At 57.3% G+C, this 8,731-nt stretch overlaps 1 long non-coding RNA gene across 1 annotated transcript; it reads right to left on the minus strand.

The window, feature by feature from the left end:
• Nucleotides 1–2,227: 2,227 nt before the first annotated feature.
• Nucleotides 2,228–3,898, minus strand: LOC130156645 (uncharacterized). The gene is made up of 3 exons (XR_008824538.1): nt 3,626–3,898; nt 3,064–3,228; nt 2,228–2,313 (listed from the first exon to the last, which is right to left on the minus strand). It is a non-coding gene; the product is annotated as an uncharacterized LOC130156645 (long non-coding RNA).
• Between the last annotated feature and the right edge of the window lie 4,833 nt (nt 3,899–8,731).

Consider the following 8,731-nt stretch of genomic DNA (forward strand, 5'->3'; position numbering starts at 1 on the left):
TCTCCCTGCTGCACCCTGCCAACCTCTGGCAGCTGAATCTTCAAGGACATCTGAAGCTAAAGGCCACATCCAGACTCGAGTGCTTAGGAGTTACCATCTGAGAAGCTGCAAGCGGAGTGAAAGCTACAGCAGAGTGAGTTTTACAAGGTACCCTGGGGAAAGGAATTTCCTCTTCTTCATGGGAAACAGGCTGCCCGGTCCTTTCACCAGGCACCTCACTATGCCCTCTCCCACTGGTCCCAGCCCCAGCTCTTGGGGTGGAAACTGGAAGGGGACCGGCATCACTGGTAGATCTGCTTATTGCTGTGGGCATTGCATCCGATCCACAGACAAGGAGCCCAAGTGTTTCCTCCCTATTCTCCCTTTCCTCTTCTTTCCTGTGCTCCTGATCTCACGGTGATCTCAGGAATTCACTAATAAAAGCTGTCTCGGGGGTAAAACACAAGCTCCCTTCCCTTGACAGGCAGCATCAGGATGCTTCTCGGCAGCACTGTGACTCAGCCCCGCCATTGTTCGCCCGGAGAAGTGCCATGCGCCTTTGCGGCGTGCATTCACGTTGAAGAGCCCTTTGTAGACAATTTATCCACCAAGCCAGAATGGGAGCGTTTTTACACTTTACTTTTCCGTTGTGCTGCCAAGGGAGACCTCCCTGCATGCACACATGCACATACACACACCTGCACACACACGCACATACACACCGGCACACACATGCACCTGCACACGCATGCACACGGAGAGCAGAGCCTGCAGTAGCAGCAGCTGCCGCAAGCAACCTGCTGCTGCTTTAGAACACCACACTCTGTGCTGGTAAGGGTGCTTCTCTGGGGGTGCTGGGCACCCTGGCCCTGCTTCGGAGTGCTGGGATGCAGGAGGTGAGTGATGGGCACGTGCACTACTCACAGCAATGCCAGGCAGTGGGTCCTGATCGTGGGGACCCTGTCAAGGACATGGCCCAACCCCACGTGCACACCCGCAGTTCAGTCACAGGTGTGCGTGTGCCAACAAAGCGAGGGCAGCTTTATGCCAGACCTTTTCTCCTCTGACCTCTTCGCTTTCAATAGCCCCCACTCCTCTGCTTCCTCCCACACAGCACCAAGGCTGTGATGCTGCCTTGGCAAAGGTTGTCTGAGGAGCTGGAGGCATGTGTCCATAACCTCTGTTTCTTCTGAGGTGTGAGTGAGCTGAAGTGCAGCTTTATATAGAGGAAATATATATATATAATAATAAATATATTATATATATATAATAATAATATATAGAGGATATATAGCTTTTTATAGAGGAAAATAAACTACACACATATTCACCACTATTGCCCACTAACGAAGCACATGGTGGTGGTAGGAATCCCCCTTCGTGGTGTTTCTGGGTACTCAAAGTTCATGCAGGAGGCATCAGCTGCAAGAGGAGAGCAAGAGGATGCCTCTCCTGCCCCCATGCTGACATGCGGGGATGGCTTAGAAAAGAAGGCAGTGGAGTTTGGAAAAGAAGCAGAAATATGTATTTCCCTAATAATCTGAAAACTTCAATAAATGTTTTGCCTCAGTAGGACATAGCTGAGGAATCTGGGGACCGTTGCAGGAGCCAGCCACTCTGAGAGGAGAAAGTGAAAAGCCAGTCCAAGTGCAACAACTGCCAGGACAATAAAGGGATCTGAAGTGGTTTGAGGATAGGAGGGGGTTTTGTCTCTTCAGTGTTGCTTCTTGGTTAATATTTACATGTCAGAACCAGCAAAGCACACCTCCAGATCATGCACAGGATCTTTTTCTCCTTACTTGGGCAACAGAACATATAGGCAGGACAATTGTGCAAACAAAGATGAGTGCCAAGCCCACCACACCGAAAGGAAGAAATAAAAATACCAGTTATTTAAAACACATGTATTAACAGAGGGGTTCACCTCTCCCCTGCCTTTGTGCTCTGCTGACACAGCAGAGGCAGATGAAAAACTTTGCTGGAGCATCAGGCTGGCCACAGCCCCCAGAGGATGGAGGTGCTTTGCTGCACCGATCCCTGGCCTCCCTGGGCTACCCATCGGCACCTGCACTGTCACCCACCATCACCCATGCTGTCACATGCACCTTTCTGCCCCAAAAGGTCCTGTGGAGCAGGGTACAGATGCAGGAGGAGCTGATTAAAATTCCCACCCTTCCCCTGCCAGTGAGAAGTACAACTTTGATTAAAATTGCGGGGGGCAAGGTGAGGTGGGTGCAGTGTCATGATACCTGATGTGGGAATGCTTCTCTCGTGGCTGAGCCTCATCTGCACATGGTTTGCAGCATCTCCCGGTTACAGTGACAGATGACTGCCCTAAAGGGACAGGACCCAGACAAATCAACTTCATGCCAGCAAGGCTGTAGCTCTTTCCCCTTCCCACGTCCTTCTCCCCACCCTCCCTCCGCTTTTCAAATGCATACAAAAGATTTCAGCCCAAATGTTCCCAATTTGGGGCTGAACAGCATTCCCAGCTTTTGTGCTTTGTAAGGGGGGTGGAGGGATGTAGAACAGCAAGGGACTGGTGCCACCCAGCCCCTTCCCACAGCCTGGATTTGCACCAGGAGGCTAAACCCTGAAGAGAGGTGCCAGGTCCTGCTCAGGGCCCTCCATTCCTCAGGCAATTAATTAGAGTGATGTGATCTGGGTGCTTCAGCGCGCTGTGAGGAGGGCAAGGCAGGGCCCTCAGAGAGATAATGGGAGCCAGAAGGTCTTATCAACTTTTTGGAAGACAGAGTCAAGCCCTTCAAACAAAAGCCCTTGAGGGAGCGGAGAGGATCTTCCCTCAAGTGTCAGGCATGTTTCAGCAGTTTATAAATACCACTGTCCTCCCTCTGCCACGCTTGGCCTTGCAGAACCGGCTGCATCTGCAGCCCTGGACCTGGTCCTGATGCAGCTGAGCACCTGAGCGTGACTTGGCATGGGGAAAGCAGGATCAGGCCTCAGGGGGTGGGTGGGTGTTTTTCCAGAGGCACCTTCAGCTGCCATTGCTTGGTTCAGCCTTCTTGGGTTTGAGCTAGGGATTTTTCCCTACGCAGACCAAAGAAGGGGTTGAACAGAGCTCACCTTTCCGGGGGCAGGACAAGGCAGTCACTTGGCTGGAAAGGGAGCAGGATCCAGCCCTTTCTTTCTCCTTTCCACCATTCCTGATTCTCTCCTGCACATCCCACTGCTAAAAGCGCTGTCCTGCTGCAGAGCCTCCCCAGGCACCCCAACGATGAGCTGTGAACCCTAATGATGGGAGAGGGGATCACGGTGTCAGACCAGGACTGATCCCAGACACGTTTAGGGGCTTCGCAGGGCATCCATACTGGGGACTCAACACACAGAGGTGGGGTCACCAGCCCCATACCCTCCCAGTCCAGAGATGAGACTCTCTCCAGGTCTCTGCTCCCCATGGCTCCACCACCCAGCCCTTTCCCAGGTGATGCTCTGCTGAGTGGGATTCCCTGGGGGACACATGGGGAGATGTAACCCCCCAGACCTGCTCACCCAGCATAACCCCGTCCCTCAGACCTGAGGGACTCAAACCTGCCAAGACCTGCAGAGGATGGGAAAAGGGACTAGGGTGTTCCAGGGTAGTCAGTGAGCCCCCACAGACTGAGGGATGTGTTAGATCTAGTCTCACCTTTGCCAGGAACAGGAGGACTTTAGCAGCACACCGTCTTCTGCTGGCTGGGCTCACTGCTAGTAAAAGGATCTGTGTTTAAAAAAAGAGTAAACAGAAAGGTCCTAGGACTGTTTGGCACACAGGCTGAGAAGAAGGGGTGAGCACAGGTGTTTTCCTGAGCAGCACTAACACCTCTGCCCTCCCCTTGGGGATCCCAGGGAAGGAGGTGGGTTTGCTGCTGGTTGCAGTCCATATCCAGGCGGCAATTGCGGGGCATTGCTAGAAGGGGAACTGAGCCCCCTGCCCTGCTCAGCCCAGCTCCTGCCACCAGTCAAGGGCAACAGGGTGATGTGGGAAGGAGCTAAGCACAGCTGAGTTCTCGCAGCCCTGATGCAAGGCACCTGGGGCTGGTGCCACCAGTTACCAGTGGGATCCCAGGTCTGGGTTTCCCCTGGATCCACCTCCTATTTAAAATCGAGGGGGGCCCACCCCAAAAGGAGTGTGAGGTGTTGGGGTTTGCTGGTTTTATTTCTCCAGTCCTAGGAACAAAAGGGGAATCCGGAGATGGAGGCTTGAGTCCCTGCAAGGGCAGTCAAATCCCACCTGGCGATCACGTTTGATCCCCCGGGGTGAATTTTGAGGTGGGCTCAGCAGAGATCCCCAGAACCGCACGGGGACCGGTGGTGTGGGCGGGCTCCCGGGAGCTCGGTTGGAGGGGTGGGACGGGGCAATGGGTTTGCCAGCGATGCCCCCCCGAGGGACACCGGCCAGCCCGCCCCGCGCCGGCTCCTGCCTCTGCCCCCGGGTTCCTCCTAACGAGGTTTCCAGCTCGGCTGAACCCCTGCGTTGCTTTCAGGACCGCAGCCGGCCGGAGCTGAGCGGGGCTGGGGACCGGGGGGGCCAAAACCGCCGTCCCCATCCCCCGATTTCCCTTCCCAGGATTATCGACGGTTCGGGTTACACCAGACAAACGCGAAAGCGGAGCAAGTTTGGGGTCGGGGTGCAGAAAATATATGTCACTGATTCATGGAAAGACGGGGGCGGGGGTAGTTGAAAACCCTGTGGCGATGCTCCCTTTGAAAGGGGGCGGCTGGGGGCTGCTTTCGGCGGTGGTCCCCGCGCCCTGTGCAAGAGTTTGTGATGGAAAGTCTGCAAAAGCCATTAGGACTTTTGTGCTGGGGCACTAGAAAAGCAACGCAGACACCACTCACTTTTCTAAATAAACATTAGTCTTAAAAAGTTTGCACTGCTGACCCCCGCAGCTCTGATTACTTGTAATTCTCTGAACCATATTTTAAGGCTTCAAACTTTTTCTTTTTCTTTTTCTTTTTTTTTTTTTTCTGTTGCGGGTAGGGAGCGGATTTTGTTCGTTCCTCCCTGCAGCCGTGCCACAGATGTGCCGCCGGTGCTGTGTGCTCCGGGGGCGGCGGGCCGGGCCGGGGGCCCCTGCCCGCCCCCCGGGCAGGTCCTTATTCCTCAGCCCCGCAGCCACAGCCCCTCCACATGTTCAGCTGCCTCCACGTTCCCTCGGAGAAGCTTTTTCTTCCGTTCTTCTGGTTTTGGTTGTTGGGTTATTTTTTTTGAGAGAAAGGTTAGGACCACACTCGCTATCCTGGTGCAGAGATGCTGTTCCCCTCTTAGGGCTCCCCGGGAGGGCAGAGGCATGCGGGGCTGCGGCCCCATCCCCACCAGGCTGTGCCCCGAAACAGCCCCAGGACCCCTCCTCAACCCCCCCCAAACAGCCACATCTCCGCAGCGCGGCGGAGGCAGCTGCTCCGAGGTATCATCAGTATAATTGGAGGGGTCACATGTTAAATCCTCGCTGTTGTTCGCGGTAATGTAGCTGTGTCCCTCTGTTGCACATTTACCGATTTCTCTCAAACCAACCATTGTCACAAGGTTCATTCCAGGAGGAGTGATCCAATGGGTTGCCACGGCAACTATAATGACATTAAAATAGAGACGGCAGCCGCGCCCCCCCCCCCCCCCCCCCCCGGGCACAGCCCTCCCTCCCTCCTTAAAAACAGGCAACAGCCCGGCAAAACCCCGCACCTTTCCCGCCGGGGCAGCCCGGGAAATAACACCCGTATCCAGATGCAAACAAGGGGGGGGGGGGGGGATAGTTATTTAAACCTTCCCGGGGGCAAACAACTGCAGCGCGGCGGCAGCTGCCCCCCGCGCCCGCGGAACGGAGAATTCACCGGTTCTGGGCCGGGGGGTGCGGGCGGCTGGGAGCGGGAAGGAGCCAGAGCCCATCCCTGCCCCGGGCGCCCACCGGGAGCGGGGCAAACGGTACAAACCTGGAGGTTACAAAGCCCCCGCCGAGGCACCTGCGGGTTGGGCAGTGAGACCCTCTCCCTCGGCCCGGACCCGCGCTGGAAATCCACTTTTCGCCACTTGGTTTTGGGGGAAAAGTTCGTTTCCGATTGATTTGCTTTTGTTATGTGTTATCGGCGCTTTCCCTCTTTTTTATTTTTCCCCTCGAAATTTGGGGCGAGGAAAAAAAATGTTTAAAAAAAGGACTCGTGTTTCCTATTATCACAAGACACATTTCCCTCTCGATGAATATTTCCCATCTGTTTTGTCCCGGGCACATAAAGAAGGGCGGCCAAGGAATACTGTGCAAAAGGAAAATTCTGGGAATATCGATTATAATATCAGATGGATCTGGCGGGGGGCTCCAATATGTGCGTTTTCCATACGGGAGAATGTATTGCCTATCTTTCGTCACCGGCAGCCGATAGGCAGCGCCTGAAATCGAGCTCTCCGGGATTTCAGCGACGCTTTCTCGAATATCTTTCCCGATCTCTGAGCGGGACCGGGAAATGAGTCTTTTCTATCAATTTCTTGCCTTTTTTTTTTTTCTTTTTTTTTTTCTTTTCACCACGGGAGCAGGAGTTTACCTGGCAAGGACGGAGGGGAAAGACCAGACAGCTCCTCTCACAGCCGTGGTTCCATTTCCTCCACCAAAATGTGCCCGACACCTGTCTGCAGTTGGGGTAAATCTCCACCCGGGTCAGAGCCCGCAGCGTGCCCAAGGCTAGCAGCGCCAAAAAAAAAAGGGAGATTCGGCGCAACCCGACCCGGATCCGATCCGCAGCCCGTTCACACGCCGTTTGCGGCGGCGGATCGGCTTCCTGCAGCCGGCCTCGACGGCAGAGCTGGCGGGACCGGCTCCTGCGCCCGCACCGGACCGTCCGCGCCGAGCAGCTGCAAAGTGCCCGGGGCCAGACTGGGGGGAAACTCCGGGGTCCCCCCTCGGAGCGCCCGTCGCGGGTGGGGAAGGAGCCGAGGCGCTCTGCGACAGCGACGGCGGGGGTCGGGGCTCCGGGGTCTGGGGGGCACGGCTTGGCCCCGGCCTCCTGAGGGGCTGCACGACCCTCCGGAGCTGCCTCCCTCGCATACAACCTCTGCGCTGCCGTGCTGCCCCCGGCAGCGGGGGGCACCCTATTCCTAATGCCACCCACCTCTGAGCAGACATGGGGGGGAGGGACACGAGGGGACTCCCTCAGCCTGGCCACATGTTCCCCACCTCCGTCTGCAGATGAGAAACGCATTTGGGTTGGTGGGGTCACACACAGCCGGGGTGGGCGGCATCGCCAGCCGCGGTTCCCCGAGGGGAGCCGGGGGTGCGGTCTCCCCCAGGAGCTGGGGCGGGGAAGAGCGGCCGGAATGTGGGGAAGGACCAGCCGGAGCCGCGGGAGAGACGGAGAGGTGGCCGCGGGTGGGTGTCCCCTCCCGCAGGGCTAACGGGGGGTCTCGGCCCCCAGCCACAACTCTGGCTCCACGGGGCAGAGCGCCGGGGATGAGGCACCCTCCGCGGTGCGGCGGGAGGGGACCCCCGGGGCGGGGGGAGGCTGCCGGGGGCGCAGCCGCGGCTCCGCTCGCCGCAGTTCCCGGGAGACCAGAAATGCCCTTTCTCGACGGTCTTCTGAGCTCAAGAGCCGTCAGAAACGTCCTTCTGAAGTGATCCTCTTGGCAAGGGCTTATCGAAAGGGAGACACAGAGCAGGAGCGTGTCCAAGAGGAGATGGGAACCTTGTGGGGCGGGGGAGAAAACGAAATTAAAAGCAAATCAAAAAGTAGAAAGAAAGAGTGAAAGAAAGGTGGGAAAACGAAATTATCCTCCTTGGGAAACGTGTGTGAGCTTCTCTTCAGCAATGCAGAAGGGAGGCCTTTCCACTAGGGTGGATAAATTTACTCGTGTCCCACATGACCGAGGGTGGGAGACCCGGAACGGGGAGAGGGGGGGGGGGGGGGGAAGAGAAAGGTCATGGGACTGGGATTTGGGTTGTAAGTCACAGAGGAGACGTGGATTTCAGTGCCGGGATCCGCGTTAGGTGGCAGCGGCCTTGCATTTTGCAAGAGAAGTAATTAAATAGGGAAGGAAAAATAAAATAAAATTTAAAAAAGGGGGGGGGGGGTTTCAGAAATAACCCCAGTAAAATCTCGGGGTTAGCAGTGGGAAGGTGTGTTTGGGGGACACAGAGCCAGGAGAGCATCGCTAGGGAGACCCTGCACGCCTGGGGAAGGGGTTGTCCCCCGCACCTCCCGGCCGGCGGTGGGTGCTCGGCGCTGCACCCCGCACCGGCTCGGGGGGCGCCGGCCCGCCTTGCCCCGGCTCCCCGCTCCCGGCCGAGCCCTGCCCGCTCCTTTTGTTGCCTCTATTTTGCGGCCACGTCTCTCTCCCGGGAAGAGGAGATCACAAGAGCGCTGGAGGCGGGAGGGGGGCCAGCAGCGCCCTGCCAGCCGCCTGGCATCCCCCTCTCCTCGCCCCCACGCACCCTGCCGGGTCCTGCCACGGAGCGGAGTCGCGGTCCGAGGGCAGGGGGGTCCGGCTGGCTGGACCCTGGCACTTTTTGGCCCCGTCCCCAGACGGAGGAAGTTTTTCCTTCTCTACTTACTTTGTTCAAATTTAAAGCGACAGCGGCGGCTCCTCCGTCCCCGGCCTCCCGTGGGTGCGCTGAGCTGCGGCCGCGGGTGCCCCTAGCACGGCACCTTTCCTACACCCAGGGTCTTGCCCTGTGCCTCCCCCCCCCCCCCGCCCCCTCTTCCCAGCATGGGGAGCACCCCAGGTAATCCCGCCCGAGTCGGGGGAGGATTCCCACGGGTTTTGCAGGGAGTC

This window comes from Falco biarmicus, chromosome 11 (genome assembly GCF_023638135.1).
Source record: "Falco biarmicus isolate bFalBia1 chromosome 11, bFalBia1.pri, whole genome shotgun sequence".
Lineage (NCBI taxonomy): Eukaryota > Metazoa > Chordata > Aves > Falconiformes > Falconidae > Falco > Falco biarmicus.